The sequence below is a fragment of the Canis aureus genome, chromosome 5 (assembly GCF_053574225.1).
Source record: "Canis aureus isolate CA01 chromosome 5, VMU_Caureus_v.1.0, whole genome shotgun sequence".
NCBI lineage: Eukaryota > Metazoa > Chordata > Mammalia > Carnivora > Canidae > Canis > Canis aureus.
This window is the reverse complement of record NC_135615.1, coordinates 42867193-42883172: the sequence shown is the minus strand read 5'-3', so window position 1 is coordinate 42883172 and position 15980 is coordinate 42867193.

The following is a 15980-nucleotide window of genomic DNA, read 5'->3' as shown; positions in this document are numbered from 1 at the left end:
TTCTAAATTCCTATAATAATGTTTTGATTCCTCTCTTACTGTAACTGCAGTTAACCTTGAAATATAAGAAAGTGTGTTCATGCTTTGTTTTTTTTTAAAGATTTTATTTATTTATTCATGAAGGACACACACAGAGAGACACAGAGAGAGAGAGAGAGAGGCAGAGACACAGGCGGAGGGAGAAGCAGGATCCATGCGGGGAGCCTGATGTGGAACAGGATCCCAGGTCTCCAGGATCATGCCCAGGGCTGAAGGCGGTGCTAAACCGCTGAGCCACCCAGGCTACCCCTGTTTGCTTGTTTTTTTTTTTTTTGAGAAAAAGAGAGAGTATGCCCATGTGTGCACCCATGTGCATGCATGAGCAGGAAGAAAGGCAGAGGGAGGGGGAGAGAGAGAACCTTAAGTAGGCTCCATGCCCAGTGCACCCAACTCGTGGCTCAATCTCACAACCCTCAGGTCTTATGACCTGAGCTGAAATCAAGAGGTCGACACATAACCTACTAAGCCACCTAGGCACCCTTCCTTCTATTTTTATTGACTCTCAAATGCCTTCAACTGAAGATATTTATCATACCAACTCTGGAATTCCTAGTGGAATTCCCTAAAATCGAACCACATGTTTAAAGAATTTAATAGGGATGCCTGGGTGGCTCAGTGGTTTGGTGCTGGCCTTCGGCCCAGGGCATGATCCTGGAGTTCTGGGATCGAGTCCTACATGGGGCTCCCTGCGTGGAGCCTGCTTCTCCCTCTGCCTGTGTCTCTGCCTCTCTCTCTTTCTCTCTCTCTCTCTCTCTGTGCTCTCATGAATAAATAAATAAAATCTTTAAAATTTTTTAATTAAATGTTTGATTAAATGGGATTGTAATGAAATTTTGAATAGTAGAAACCTAAGTAAGACATCCATAAAGGAAAAATAATGTCTGTGTTAATTAGGTGGTTAACTTTTTATTTTCTACTTGATTGAATATTGTGTATTTATATATTTGTGACCTTCAAAACCCAATTTAGGTTTTGTTTTAAATTACATACACAATATCCAACATTGATTCTGCAGTTGCAACTATAGTTTTACTAAGCTACAATAATGAACTATTTTTTTTTTTTGCTTCTGTTAAGGACCCTAAAAAAAACCCAGTATCCCTCCACCCCACCATGTTCATTGCTATATTATTTACAACAGCCAAGATATGGAAATAACAGGTGTCCACTGATGGGTGAATGGATAAAGAAAAGGTGGTACACATGCTAGAGTATTATGTAGCCATAAAAAATGACGTTTTGCCATTTGTGACAACATGGATGGAACTTGAGAGCATTATGTTGAGTGAAATAAGTCAGAGAAAGACAAATACTATATGACCTCACTTATATGTGGAATCTAAAAAACAAAAGAAAATACAACAAAATACAAGCTCATAGATACAGAGATTAGACTGATGCTTTGCCCAGGATAGGGGGTTAAGGAGATGGGCTGAGTTTCCCAGGAATTATCTGTTCATGGAGTTGTTTCTTAGATATTTCTAGGAGTTAAGACTAACCAGAAAATTTTCTAATTAGTTACATGTGGAATAAAGGATATTCATCACTATAATGTGATTAGGCAAAAATGTAAAATTTTCTCCAGTCTACTTCCTTAAACTGAATGGGACTTTGGTATTGTCTTCCCAACACCTCTTACCTTCATAAGCCTCAGGTGAATAACGTATGTGCTTTTTGCCTCTGCTCTCAGCGAAGGAAAGACAAGAGAGGAAAAAGGCAAGGGCTGGAGATCCCTGGGTGGCTCAGTGGTTTGGTGCTTACCTTTGGCCCAGGTTGTGATCCTGGAGTCCCGGGATCGAGTCCCACATTGGGCTCCCTGCATGAAGCCTGCTTGTCTCTCTGCTTCTCTCTCATGAGTAAATCTTAAAAAAAAAAAAAAAAAAAAAAAAGGCAAGGCAAGGGGTAGTTAGTAGCTGAAGAGATAGGAGTATTTTGTAGAAGGATCTTTCTTAACCTCCATAACACCAGGAAGTTGGTATTGATTAGAAAATGGGACTTATGGGCAGTCCGGGTTGCTCAGCGGTTTAGCGCCGCATTCAGTCCAGGGCCTGATCCTGGAGGCCTGGGATTGAATCCCATGTCAGGCTCCCTGAATGGAGCCTGCTTCTCCCTCTGCACCAACCCCCCTCTCTGTGTGTCTCTCATGAATAAATAAATAAAATATTAAAAAAAAAAAAGAAAATGGGACTTAAAATGGAGCCCATTTCTTTGCCTCATATTATGACATGTGACTGGTAATACCAATGAAACTATCAACATTTTAATATATTGTCAAAATGCTCTGATTTTGTCAGTGTTTTTTTTTGTTGTTGTTGATAAAGTATATGGTATTGACAGTAATGTTCGGGCACTATTTTTACATCGTCTTCCTTCATTCTTCCTCTTTCGGAACTTAGAAAATAGGCCTTCCTACTCATATCTCTACTCTTATTATGCTCTAACTTGCTAAGTAGATCAAATTCATTTTTCATCGCGAGTAGGTATTCACTGTCATCCCTAATAAGCGGCCCACTCTTCCCAACCCCTTGGGGACCAGCCCATTCCTTTCATTCTCTTTCAGTGACTCAACCATCCCCTTGTCATCATCTTATAACCTGGGATTCACACTGCCTTGTCCTGTAGTAGTATGTCCCTCTTATAAGGACACTCTTTCTTCCTAATCTCTCCCTCCCCCTTATGTCATTAGGTCATAGGTTATACCTACACCTTTAAAAATCTTACCTACGTAAGACCTTTTGGTCCATATTTCAGGTGAGAAGAAATTTCCTAATGCCAAAGGATAGCAGAATGAGAATGTCTAACTATTTGACTCCCATGACACCATGCTTACTTCCTCCAAACATTAAATATTATCTCTTAATGTGCACTACGGTAAAAGAGATCAGTTAATCTCTACATGTACCATGCATTTTTGGTAGACAGGAAATAGCTCCCACAGATTGGTAGCAAAAGTGTTCATATGTATTTATTTGAGGTTCAGATTCTTAAAAAATTAATTTGAAAGCACTATTAATTATTTTTATTTTAAAAACAAAGTTTTCATCTCTGAGTTTTCTCAGTTAACGGACAATAAACATTCCAGTTTTTACATTAAAAAGAATTCCCTCTGAGCAGCCCCGGTGGCGCAGCGGTTTAGCGCCGCCTGCAGCTCAGGGCGTGATCCTGGAGACCGCGGATCGAGTCCCACATCGGGCTTCCTGCATGGAGCACACTTCTCCCTCTGCCTGTCTCCCCACCCACCCCCGAATGAATAAATAAATAAATCTTTAAAAATAATAAAAAGAAAAAGAAAAAGAATTCCTTCAAATTCAAAGATGGTAGGAACCAGTGGCCTTCAGGATAAAATGAGAGCTTTTACTTTCTCATATACCTGCTGGGATTCAACCTTTGCCTAAGTGCTAATTTAAACTGCAGTAACCCTGCCCTTTCTCTCTCATACCTTAAATCTACTTCTATTAATCTATAAACGTTTTTCTTCTGCTCATTCACTACACCTCTTCCCTCCATCAGTACTTTATTATTGTATGGATGGAGGAAGTGGGTCAGTACCCTTTTGTTATACTCTGGTGGCCTTGTGTGCACACCACTTCTATAGCATGCCTCATGTTTTAATTATCTGTTTGTATGATCTGTATCTCTCATTATATTAAAGTTCCTTAAGGACAGAGAACATGTCTTATCCATATCTTTGTCTTCAGGAGGCTCAATAAATGCCTATTAACCTGAGCTTTCCTAAATAACTCTTACTATTATAGTCTCCACAGACCTACAAATCTGTAAATTGAAATGAAATCGTATTTTTTTAGACTGAAAACAAATTCCAGTTAAATGCAAGGGATAGACGGATTCTGTTATTCCAGATATATTGTGGTGATAAAATATGCACATAAAATTTATTAATTAAAAATCATTTTTTATATTTTCTTGGTTCCTTCCTAAAATGATGTGAACTTATTTTAAGTTGACAGTAACTCTGTAGTCAGGTTAAAGCTGCCTCTGGTTGTATGAATGAAAATCACTCCTTGGCTCAACATCGTGGATTTCACCAGGCATGATCTTGCTAACTCTACTGTTGAAAATCCACTCTCCTGTAGAAGTTGATGCTGAGTCCCTGTAATAACATTATTCCAGAGGGGAACAGTCTGCTATCTGGTGGCAAGTTGGTCTCATTTAACCCCTTCTCTAAGAGAAGGGGAAATGATTTGTCCTCATTAGAAGACGTAGATATTCTGAGACCAGATTTCTCATACCTGCATGAAGTGTGCCTCTATAGGTACCACTTTGAATGCTTTATTTGGCATCTTAATATTCCACGTAACATTGCTGCTGTATTTGTTTCCTATTGTTGCTGTAATACATTACCGCACACTAAAGGCTTAAAACAGCACACATGTATTCTCTTACCATTCTGGAGGTCTTGGTTGGATTGGTCCCTTCTGGAGTCTCCGAAAGGAGAATCTGTTAACTTTGCCTTTTTCAACATTTAGTGGCCCGTTTGCATTATTAGCTTTATGACTACTTTTTCCATTTTTGAAGTATATCACTCCAATCTTTTCTTCCCTCATTACATCACCTCTCCTCTCCTATACTATTATGTCCCTCTTATAAGGATACCTGTGGTCACATCATTAGAACCACCCAGAAAACCTAGGATAAGCACCCTATTTTAAGATCTGTAACTTAATTACACGAGTAAAATTCCTTTTGCCATATAATGTAAGACATTAATAAGTTCCAGGGATTAGTAGGTACATATCTTGGGGTACCATTATTTAGCCTACTACAGCTACCAATAAATTTATCCATGGGAAATAAAGTGTGTCATTGGGGCCACATTCATGAAATTCATGTATTCTTCTGACATATTTCATTACCTAGAAAACACTCAGTCCTGTAGATCATCACAGGACTTTCTGAGGACTTAGTTATGGTACTTCTTAATAGATAATTCCCTCCAAAGTTATGATGCTTTCCTTAAAGATATGATATATACTTTGAACCAGCAGTCAAAATATGTTGTTTCAATCATAACCAGAATAGTTGCCTTTGGAAAGTAAGGGACAGAAGTATGTTAATGACCAACTTAGATAATTTTGGTTTTTCTCTCCCAATGAATTTAAACTGTGATTTTATTTTTTTAAGTTTTAATTTCCAAGGACAGTATTTCCACCACATTACATAATGGTTTCACTGAACTGGAAGATTAGACTGTCACCTGGCCATTTGAGGATTGTCATGTCACCGAGACAACAAACAAACAAGGTCATTGTTCTCTGTTATTAAGGGAAAGCAGTATGCTACTCCGCATTGAGGACAGGGTGGGTTATGTCTAGACCCCAAGGGATTCCCCAGGGTGCCTCTCATTTCTTCTAAGTTCAGTAACACAGTTAATGGAAAACTTCAGCAACCCAACAAAAAAGATGACCAAGAACTTCAAGAACTGGGGTTTGAATTATCCCACTGGGTAAAGAATCAGCCTCCCTAGGCTCCTTCATGAGACTGCTGCTGATCACAGGCATAATCCAACAAAATGTCATGAGCCTGGAGGATTCTTGGATGAGCTACTCCTTCTGTTCAATAGATAAAATGCTGAACATCCTAGGACAGGAGAAAAGGCCACTGTCCACGGAAAAAGAAACCACAGCCATCAAAGAAAACAAGGTCTAGGGATGGAGGATTGATGCCAATAAACCCCCTGCCTTCTAGGTAGACAACAGTGAGGACAAGGCTTCTTAGACATCGGAGGAGAGAAAGCTATAAGGCATGAGGAAACATACCTAGGCCTCAGGGCAAGCTGTCTGCAAGGAAAAGATTGTCACTGTTCTCAAAGATATCCCTGTGCTAGATTTCTCACTTGTTTCATGCCCCTACTACCAAATCCTACCCCAATGTAACTGATGCCCTTCTCTCATTTCTACCTTCCTCTGATTGTGCCTTTGTTTTTACTATGTGTAGCTAGAGTTCTCTTGCAAGACAGTGAAGCAAATCATCCCTACCAATTGTATCTATGAGAATTGAAAGGGGTATTTTGCTCTCCTAATGAGGAAGGAGGCTTATTAATTATTTCAGAAAGCTAGACAGAGTTTTCCTCTCAGACATTCAAATAGTCAATGGCCAGAGGTTATTTACCTGATATAAAATACTTTCACCCAAGCGTAACTGAGATGGTATCAGTGATATAAGTCTTAAAAGAGAGAAGAGGTACAATCTGGCCTATTTTGAGGAATTTGTGTGAAATACTCTGAGTGTCACTGAAGCAGGCAGAGACCAAGTCTGGGACAGAGAACAAGGTTCCCTAACACTCAGACAGCATCTGCTTTCTTAGGACAACACTGTCTGAAAGTCATTTTCAGGTGGTAGACAAGGAAGTAAGGAAAAATTTGACACTGTAACAGGGTCCTTTCAGCAAGGAGAAAGTCTGTGCTTTGGTCCTAGAAAAGGAAATTGTGAGCTTCCCTAGAATGGACGGAAAGAGAAAGCAGGAGCAGATAACCCTACCCTCTCCACTCTGACCTACACATCCTTGAGACTCTGGTATTGTCTGACATGAAGTCTCTCTTAAAACCCAGAAAACCCATGTGGGAAGACTTGGTGCTCTTTATGATGCCCACCATGGCCCTGATGCCAGGCATTGAGGTTACATATAATTATCCACCCATCCTTTCAGAATGAAGTATATTTCAGAGGTCACTTGTTTTTCTTCCCTGAAAAGGAAAACAAAGGGTTAGGCGACAGATAGAAATATTTGCCTGTATCTTCTTGGACTTCTGATTTCTCCCCTTTGAGAGTCACCAAATCACCACCTGTCTAATTCCCCTTGGAAATGAAGGAGTAGAGAGGTGTGTATACTTTAGTTTCTCCCCCTGATACCTCTACATCCCAGAAACCCGGTAAACATACTTCAAGATAATCATTTGAAATTAGCTTTGAGTGGGCAAAGTTTGCTAGGATGAGTTGTTCCTCCTGAATGGGGAAAGAACACTTTACACGTGAGAGAAGGAAAACCACAGGTGTAAGGGGTGTTGAGGACGAGATTGGCCAGAGAGTGTAAGGTAAGGGACAGAGCAAAACTAAGTCAAACATTAGAGTAAGATTTCTCAGGGCTCAGATCATATCAATATTATACCCATAAGACGGTCCATTTTAGTGTTCCCCTCCCTCCATTCCAACTAAACTCTCTAATTCTCTTTGCCAAGTCTCTGGTTAACCTTGGCACTCACCTGACCCAGCTTGTAAATCTTATCTTACCTGTTTAACCTGCTGTTTTCTCAGCGTTTCTGGCTGGATATATCTTTTGCCCCAGGCAGGCTAGGTGTAGAACAAGTTCATCTGTCTCCCCAGATCAACTTAATTTAAATGGGTACATCCTCTTTGCTGCAAACAAGAAGATTTTTTATTGATGTTTCAGGAAAACAGGAATGGAGTCACTTCCCCTAAGGTAGACTGCTGCATTTCTTTACTCAAAGCCCCAGGTTTGCATTTTACCATATGTAATCAAAGGAATCTATATTCAATATGTGCTATGTCTCTCAGTATGGAGTCAAAGGAAAATGTTTTTTTAGCTTTTTTATTTTGGAAATTATATTTGCCTGAAATAAGAAAGAGCTATTTAACTGGCCTCTTTTATTTTCATATTAATACTAGACTGCAAATGAATCAATTTTCAATATAAAAACTGGTATTTTAAAAAGTCATTAGATAGGAGTGCCTGGGTGACTCGGTTGAGCATCTGCCTTTGGCTCCAGTCATAATCCCAGGGTCCTGGGATGGAGCTTCACACCAGGCTCTCTGCTCAGCTGGGAGCCTGCCTCTCTCTCTCTCTCTCTCTCTCTCTCTCTCTCCCCCTGTCAAATAACTAAAAAAAAATCTTTTTTTAAGTCATTAGGTAAATACAAAATCACTAACTTTCAGCACTTACACCAAGAGTGATTCATATATTGCAGCATATGAGAAGTTTTAAAATCAGAAATACCGATTCTCAGGCCTAAAAGACTATTATAAATATGAGCAGGAAATTCTGACTAAAAGACTTCTTTCTAGGGGTGCCTGGGTGGCTCAGTCACTTACATATCTGCCTTTAGCTCCGGTCATGATCCCAGGGTCCTGGAATGGAGCCCACATCAGGTTCCCTGCACAGCGAGGAACCTGCTTCTCCCTCTCCCTCTGATTCTCCCCGCAACTTATGTGCTTGCCCCCTCTCATTCTTTCTCTCTCTAATAAATAAATAAAATATTTTTTTAAAAAAAGACTTCTTTCTACACGTAAAAAACACAGCATGTTCTATATGATTATCTGGATCTTGCAGTAAACCTGCCCACATGGTTACCTTGTTTTTGCTATGTCTGCTTACCTTGACTTTCTGATTGGTCTTACTCTCACTGTCCTTTTTATGGAGACTACTTTCCTAAATGCCTAATTTCAGGGAACTCTCTCCCATTCCAGAGAACGTACTCCTGATGCTCTTTACTATACCATACCTGAGGTATTATTTCCTTTTAGCAAGGATGGGCAGCAATGCCCAAGCAGTGAGATTTGTGAAGGGAAGGATAGAAAAGGCCGAGTCTGGCTGTTTTTAAACTCCCCTACAAAAATAAAAATAAAAAATAAATAAACTCCCCTACATAAGCAATCTCTATAGGACATTTGAAATGTACTTCTTTGAAGAATAATTACCTCATAGAATTGATCAACAATGAAAATTGTTACTGGACCAGGTACAGCGCTAAGAAAATCACCCAGCCATTCAGCTCAACTGAGCCCTCATGTCCTGTAAGAACCATGGAGCAGGACCTCAGGAGTCCAACGGAGGAGACAGAAGATTGTATTTCATTTCCTACCTAATCTAGTTCCTGGTTTACTCCTTTCCTCTAAGCGAAGTGTGCATTTTCTTTATTCAGTCTTTTACTGACTGGCTGTATTTTGGGAGAGTCAACACATTAGAAGAAAGAAACTCTGAAGGAGAACAGACTTTTCATTAATATTTAGGGCTCTCTTTATTCCAGAGTCTTAGAAGGTAGACTAAAGAGATCTCTCCTGATGATACCAAAACCTGGGCTGATTTAAGCAAGATAAATAGTCAGATGTAAAGCTTTCAAGCACCAAAGTCAGGTCTTCGGGCAGAGGAGGGGATAACAGATGCCTGTAAAGACAACTACTGATTAAACATTTTGTGATTTTAGTGTAGTTAGAGTATATCCCTGAGCACAACCAAGAAGTCTAATAGAAATTCTTGCGGAAATAAGAACTCAACTCAGGGCACAGAGTCAAATCTAAATATTCCATTGGGGATTGAGATAGGAATAAGGTTTACAATGCATCTCAAAGCTTAAGAAAATATGAGCTAGAATACTAAGGGCCAGAGAAATGGAGAGAAAGGATAAGGAATATATTGTCATGTCATGATAGAAATTAAATTAATTATAAATATCTGGAAGAGACATATTGTGAAATGCTAGTTTTCTAAGAGGAAGAATAGAAGGAAATGAAGCTTAAACATGTTTTCAGTGTCAGTGTCTCAGGGCTTCTTAATGCAGCAAACCTATTCAGGGCAGCTCTACAGAGGGGATATTTGATTGATCCAGAAGGATGCTGGGAGGCAGGGGCCCAGAGGACTGTTATAAATCACCTAGGAGGAGAACCCTTAACTCCAGTCTCTAGTGCAAGTGATGCTTCAAGGAGTTTAGCTGTGAAGACTGAGAGGAAAAAAGAAAGCCAGTAATGGCAACCAATTCTAGGGATTCAGCTTCAATTTTAGGTGTATATTGATTGTTTTGTTTTACATCTCACTTACCAGACAAATAGTAAGCCCTCCCTAAGTTAATGAAGAAATAACTAGAAGGGGGAGCCTGACTAGGTCAGTCCATGGAGCATGCAACGCTTGATCTTGGGTTCATGAGTTCAAGCCCCATGGTAGGTGTAGAGCTTACTTGAAGGAAGGAAGGAAGGAAGGAAGGAAGGAAGGAAGGAAGGAAGGAAGGAAGGAAAGAAAGAAGGAAGGGAGGGAGGGAAGGACAGACTAGAAGTTTCAGTTCTTGAAGAGGCACCAGGGACATAAGTGAGAGGGGTGTAGAAATGATTGTCCCACTGGACTCAAATCCCACCCACCACTCTGGTTTCTCAGGTATGCTCTGGGTCTCACAGACAATACCCAGTAGTGCTGAGGAGCTCCTAAGTGGCCTTATGAGGATTCCCCTTTCCTTGTTCTCTTAGGCCGATCTATATCAGATCTCTACTACAAACGCAGGGCAGAAATAACAGAGTAAAAGTAAAACAGAACCCAGCCTTCTGGGTGAATGCAGAATAGTTTAGTATATAGAGTAGGAGTCTTCATTTCTCTGACGTTCAGGTAATCTCTTCCCATCACTCTGACTGTTAAAGTATTTCGAAGGTTTTCATCAGAAAAGACTTGGGGTTCATTCTGAGGAGTTAAATTTAGCCCATCGGGAAGGAAGAGGTAGAATTTGATAATCTCTTAGGGTCCCTCTCTAACTTGGGAGACTCTGACTTGGCATGGCTACCCACAGCCCAAAGATGAAGCCTAAATGAAAACCTAGCAGATAACAGCAACCACAATGAGGGGGTATGAGGCTCAGATTCTGACAGGATAATCTGCTGTCTTTTAATTGAGTGGCAGAAAACCTGGACATACATAATTTCTTAAAGTATTCTTCATAGACTGTCTCTCATGCTAAGAACTGGATCTGAAGACCCCTCCTAGACAGATCTGATAGGCTTCACAGGTAGCAAGAAGCAATCCCTTCCCCTGAGGTGTCCTGACTACACTTCTCTGCCATTAAGCATGACTGTAAAGTAGATGAAAATCTCAAAGAATAAGGACATTCCTTGAGGCACAGAATCCTGATCTTTCTTACCAGTATTTTCTACAAGTCAGGGCTTGATACAATGAGGAAAAATCCTTGGGGAATTAGGGAGAACAGTAGAAGATGCAATATGAAACTTTATTTCTCCCAATTCTGTATTGAATTTGCTCTCAAACTAGATCTATAAAAGCCCACCCCAAACCACACAGTTTCTTGATTTTTTAAAGATTTTATTTATTTATGAGAGAGTGAGAGAGAGAGAGAGAATGAGAGGCAGAGACACAGGCAGAGGGAGAAGCAGGCTCCATGCAGGGAGCCTGATGTGAGATTCGATCCCGGGACTCCAGGATCATGCGCTGGGCCAAAGGCAGGTGTTAAACCGCTGAGCCACCTGGGCTGCCCCAGTTTTCTGATTTTTAACTTGATGATATTCTTCCAGAAGTCATCACCTATTTAAAATAGTGATAATAATAAATAAAAAACATCTCAGCCCTGAAGGTCAAATTTAGAGAGATTTGGTTATGCCATTGGGAGGGAGAGACACTCACTATGCAATGGAAGGATCTTACATTTAATAAATTCTGGAGGAAAGAGGTAGATGATTTCTAAACAGTCTTCCCTGGAGAAGGAGCTTGTAATACTTGATTCTCAAGTAAAGTCCCAACACCGGTGCTGTGAAAAACTTGCTGAGAATTTTATAGAAACTTCTCACTATGAGAATAAAGCATACAGCTCACTTCCTATGGATGAAAGTGTCCTTTTTAAGAAATGACACTAGGAATTCTGAGCGCTTAGAGATCAGAGTTCTGTATACTGAATAAGCAACATGAAACTCCCCCACCAAGGCTGAGTCTCTTATACTGGAGTATAAATCATGAAGACACCTCCCACAAAGCTCTGAAAGTTTAAGAGAATGGAAACACATCTTTCACACCTTGACTTCACCCTTCAATACTCTGATTTGTGATATTAGGGTTGGGACTATGCAAATCCCATTGCTGCTTGAGCAATCAGCCAACTCTGCCAATTGGGGAGTGTTAGAGGGAGACTAGGAGACTGTAGGAGGGAGAAGGGACTTGTTCTTTTCCATTTGTATCCTGTACTTGAGGTTCTGGTGAGCATCACTCCAACAACACTGGAAGAAGAGAAGGGGAAGGGGAGAAGAGTAGAAAGAATCAGAGGAAAAAGAGGGGGAGGAAAAAGAGAAAACTTACAGAGTCAAATTCCAGACATCATGTTCTTTCTCCTAAATACTTCTGTGCATATTTTCTAAAAATAAGGACAATTTCTTTTCACAACAAGAGCTCAATTATCAAAATCAGGAAATTAACATTAATATAATTCTCTCTAATCTATATAGCTCATTCGGATGCTGCCAGTTATTCCATTAATGTCCTTTATGGCAAATTGTTTTATTTTGTTTTGGTTCCCCAGGATCCAGTCCAAAATTCCACAGCATTTAATAATAATCATGTCTCTGGTCTTTAATCTAGAAGGTTTTCTCAGTTCTCTTACCTTGTCTATTATTACCTTGACATTTTTGAAGAGTGTAAGTCAGTTATTTTGTAGACTGTCTCTCAGTTGGATTTGTCTACTGTTTTCTCATGGATTAGAATTGATATATATAATGCATCTGGGCAGAAATACCTTCAGAAGTGATGCTGAGTTCTTATTGGTGCGTCATGTTAAAGAGACACGAGGTTTCTATTTGTCCTCTTCTTGGAGCTTTTAACTGTAATCACTTGATTAAAGAGATGTGAACCAGCTTAGCTTTCTTTATTGCAAAATTAGTATTTTGCCTTTTGTAATTAATAGGGACCTTGTGGGGAGATAGTTTGAGACTCTGTAAATAGCCTCTTCCTCTTCAAACTTGCACTTACTAGTTTTAGGATCCGTTGATAGTTCATACCTAAACATATTTGTTATGATATTTGCTAAATGACTATTTGCCAAGTGATGGAACTATCATTTTTGGATAGTTACTAGTTGACATTCTACTGTAAGAAAGAGCTTTCTCTTCTCCCCTGTTTATTCTACGTTATTTATCTGTTTATAACAGTATGGACTCATGGATTCTAATTTTATTTTATGAATTGTGTTCCATTACTATCATTATTCATTTTTATGTTCCAACTTTCCCATATTTTGCTAATGGCAGCCCTTACGAATTGTCTCCTTTGAACTTTTTTTAAAGATTTTATTTATTTATTCATGAGAGACACACAGAGAGAGAAAGAGAGAGACAGAGACACAGGCAGAGGGAGAAGCAGGGTCCACGCAGCAGGGAGCCTGATGTGGGACTCGATCCCAGGACTCCAGGATCACGCCTGGGCTGAAGGCAGGCACTAAACCGCTGAGCCACCCAGAGATCTCCCTGTCTCCTTTGACTTTTAAAGTGTCCCATCATTCTTTGAGTACTTCCTTATTTTCTGGTATGGCAAGATGTTCTAGCTCTTCTTGTACTTTACTGCCCCAGCCCCGGAATCATCCATTTCCCCAGGGATCCTTGGCTTCTTTTCTTTTAATGAAGCATGGTATTTAGGAATCAAGATTTGGATACTGGTGTGCCATTAATGCTAGGCCCTCTCAGTGGACAGAGCTAGTGTACTTCTCTCTCTCTCTCTCTCTCTCTTTCTCCCCTGCCCCTCCTCTGCATCTCACTATCCATTTGCATTCACACAACCAATCTATGAGAGTGTCTGTTTCACCACAATATCATCAACAGAAGTTGTTTTTATAATAATCTGATTCTATAAGACAGTTTCCAATGGTCTGTTCTAGTCATAAAGGCCAGACTCACATAGATCGAGGAAGGGGCAATGGTCATTATGCCACTTGAAAGTATGTGCTGTGGGGGCCTGGGTGGCCAGTTGGTGGATCACGTGCCTCTTGATTTTGGGGTTGTGAATTTGGGCCCCATGTTCGGTGTAGAGATTACCTAAAAATAAAAATCTTTTTTAAAAGGGTGTGTGCTCTGTCCCAGTCTGGAGGCACAGGTGGTTGGTTAGATGTCTCCAAAGGACTCCCCTCATTGTGGCTGTGGGTGTGAAGTTCTGCCTTCAGCCTTCAGTACAAGACAGGCTAGGTATTTCAGAGTAACCTCTGTCTACCTACTTCCTTGTATATGGGAAACATAAGAAGGGCCAACCTAAATCAGCACAAATTAGAGGAGGTTTATGAAGCCCTGTCTGAAAGGCTTTTCTTGATAGTAGACTTAGGTTTTTAAGACTACCACTGATTCTGGAGTCCTCAGGAGTAGCTCAGTGGAAAAAAATCCTCTCTTTTGGCTTTAAAGACTACACATAAAAAAAGACAATTAAGTGTAAAAAGGAATATTGGGAAGATGAGTATATGATATAAAGCAAAGGGTTATATTACTCCTCTCTGTCTGCCCTCAGTGCTAAGATTCTTGACCAGAGTACAAAGTGACTGAAAGGAGAAACAGAATAAGACAGAGGGAAGCTCTCTTTCACTTGATTCTGCTGTGGCACATTTGTTCACAAGAATGTATGTGTGAAAACCAACCCCAGATTGTTTCATGGCTTAGGATGCAGAATAGATGCACTGCCCCATTGTTCATATGAGGTCCTGCCAGAAGGCATGACTTAAAAGATCCTGGTCTTTATGGTTAGACTGCACAAGTTCTGGGGATCCATCCTGGGGCAGGGTGAGATTCAGTATTTTATCGATAAATTTCTAATCAAGTCAAGACTGGAGGAAGAGTTAAGAAAGATGTGTTTCATTGAAGAAGGCTTTTCACTGAAGAAGGATAGGAACACTTCTGGTTTCCAATTGCAAAAGCTAAAGCCATGCAAAGCTAAAAAGACTGAGGGTCCTACAGGAACCTTGATAACAGTTATGGAATCACTTCTCTACTGAGCCATCAAGGTGGAGAGGTGATGCACTTACTACCAGGACACTAGGAATGTTGGTGGCTCGTGGCTCCAATATGTCTTGGGGGAAAAAAGGGAGAGAAATAGCATCAGGATTCCTCTCCAAGTTTAGTCTCCCAGACCAAGCTCTAGATTGAAAAATTGCCATCACATATCCAGAATTGTCGGTCTCAACCATTTTCTCATCCTCCAAATTATACATGAATCTGTCTGGCCTGAGAATAGGTCTCAGAATGAAGGATTGGTGGTGGCTCGTGGCTCCAATATGTCTTGGGGGAAAAAAGGGAGAGAAATAGCATCAGGATTCCTCTCCAAGTTTAGTCTCCCAGACCAAGCTCTAGATTGAAAAATTGCCATCACATATCCAGAATTGTCGGTCTCAACCATTTTCTCATCCTCCAAATTATACATGAATCTGTCTGGCCTGAGAATAGGTCTCAGAATGAAGGATTGGAAGAGGATTGAGAACAATGGATGAAACAATTATTTGGTGCTATATTAGCTAAAACTTAGATTAAAGAAATCGGGTAGCCGGGTGGCTCGGAGGTTTGGCGCCGCCTTCAGCCCAGGGCCTGATCCTGGAGACCCGGGATCGAGTCCCATGTCGGGCTCCCTGCTTCTCCCTCTGTCTGTGTCTCTGCCTCTCTCTCTGTCTGTGTCTCATGAATAAATAAATAAAATCTTTAAAAAAAAAAAAAAAGAAAAAGAAATCTGGGGAGCCCAGGAGAGATGTTTATAGCCAAAGTATGAAGCTTTTTATTTTTCTTGGTCTCATACCACTTGCTTCTAAAATCCTGATTATAGAGATGTAACCAGGTTAATCTGAGGAACTAAGGCTTAAAAATTAATATTCATTCCAGCCTTTGGTTCAAGAGATAACAAAGATTGTCATGATGACCTATAAAAGGCCAGGCCCTTGACTTAGTCGAGTTTAAGTCACAGGGGTCACAGTTAGGCATAAAATATTCTTCCTGGCATGATATCCCCTACTGAGGTCTGTAAAATGAAGATTTCTCCTTCAAGGAGAATATATGAAACAAACCTATACTGTTCTACAATATCTCCATACAGATCTTCTGTGTAAAGTCAGACCCAGGTTATTTTCCAGAAAATTCTGGGAAATTAGGATTATTGCATGACATAAAACACTTTTCTCTTCCTCTTTGACATCCTCATACTATTATATCTTAGGGCCAAGATAAAAATGGTTGGGAAAATGAAGAAAATA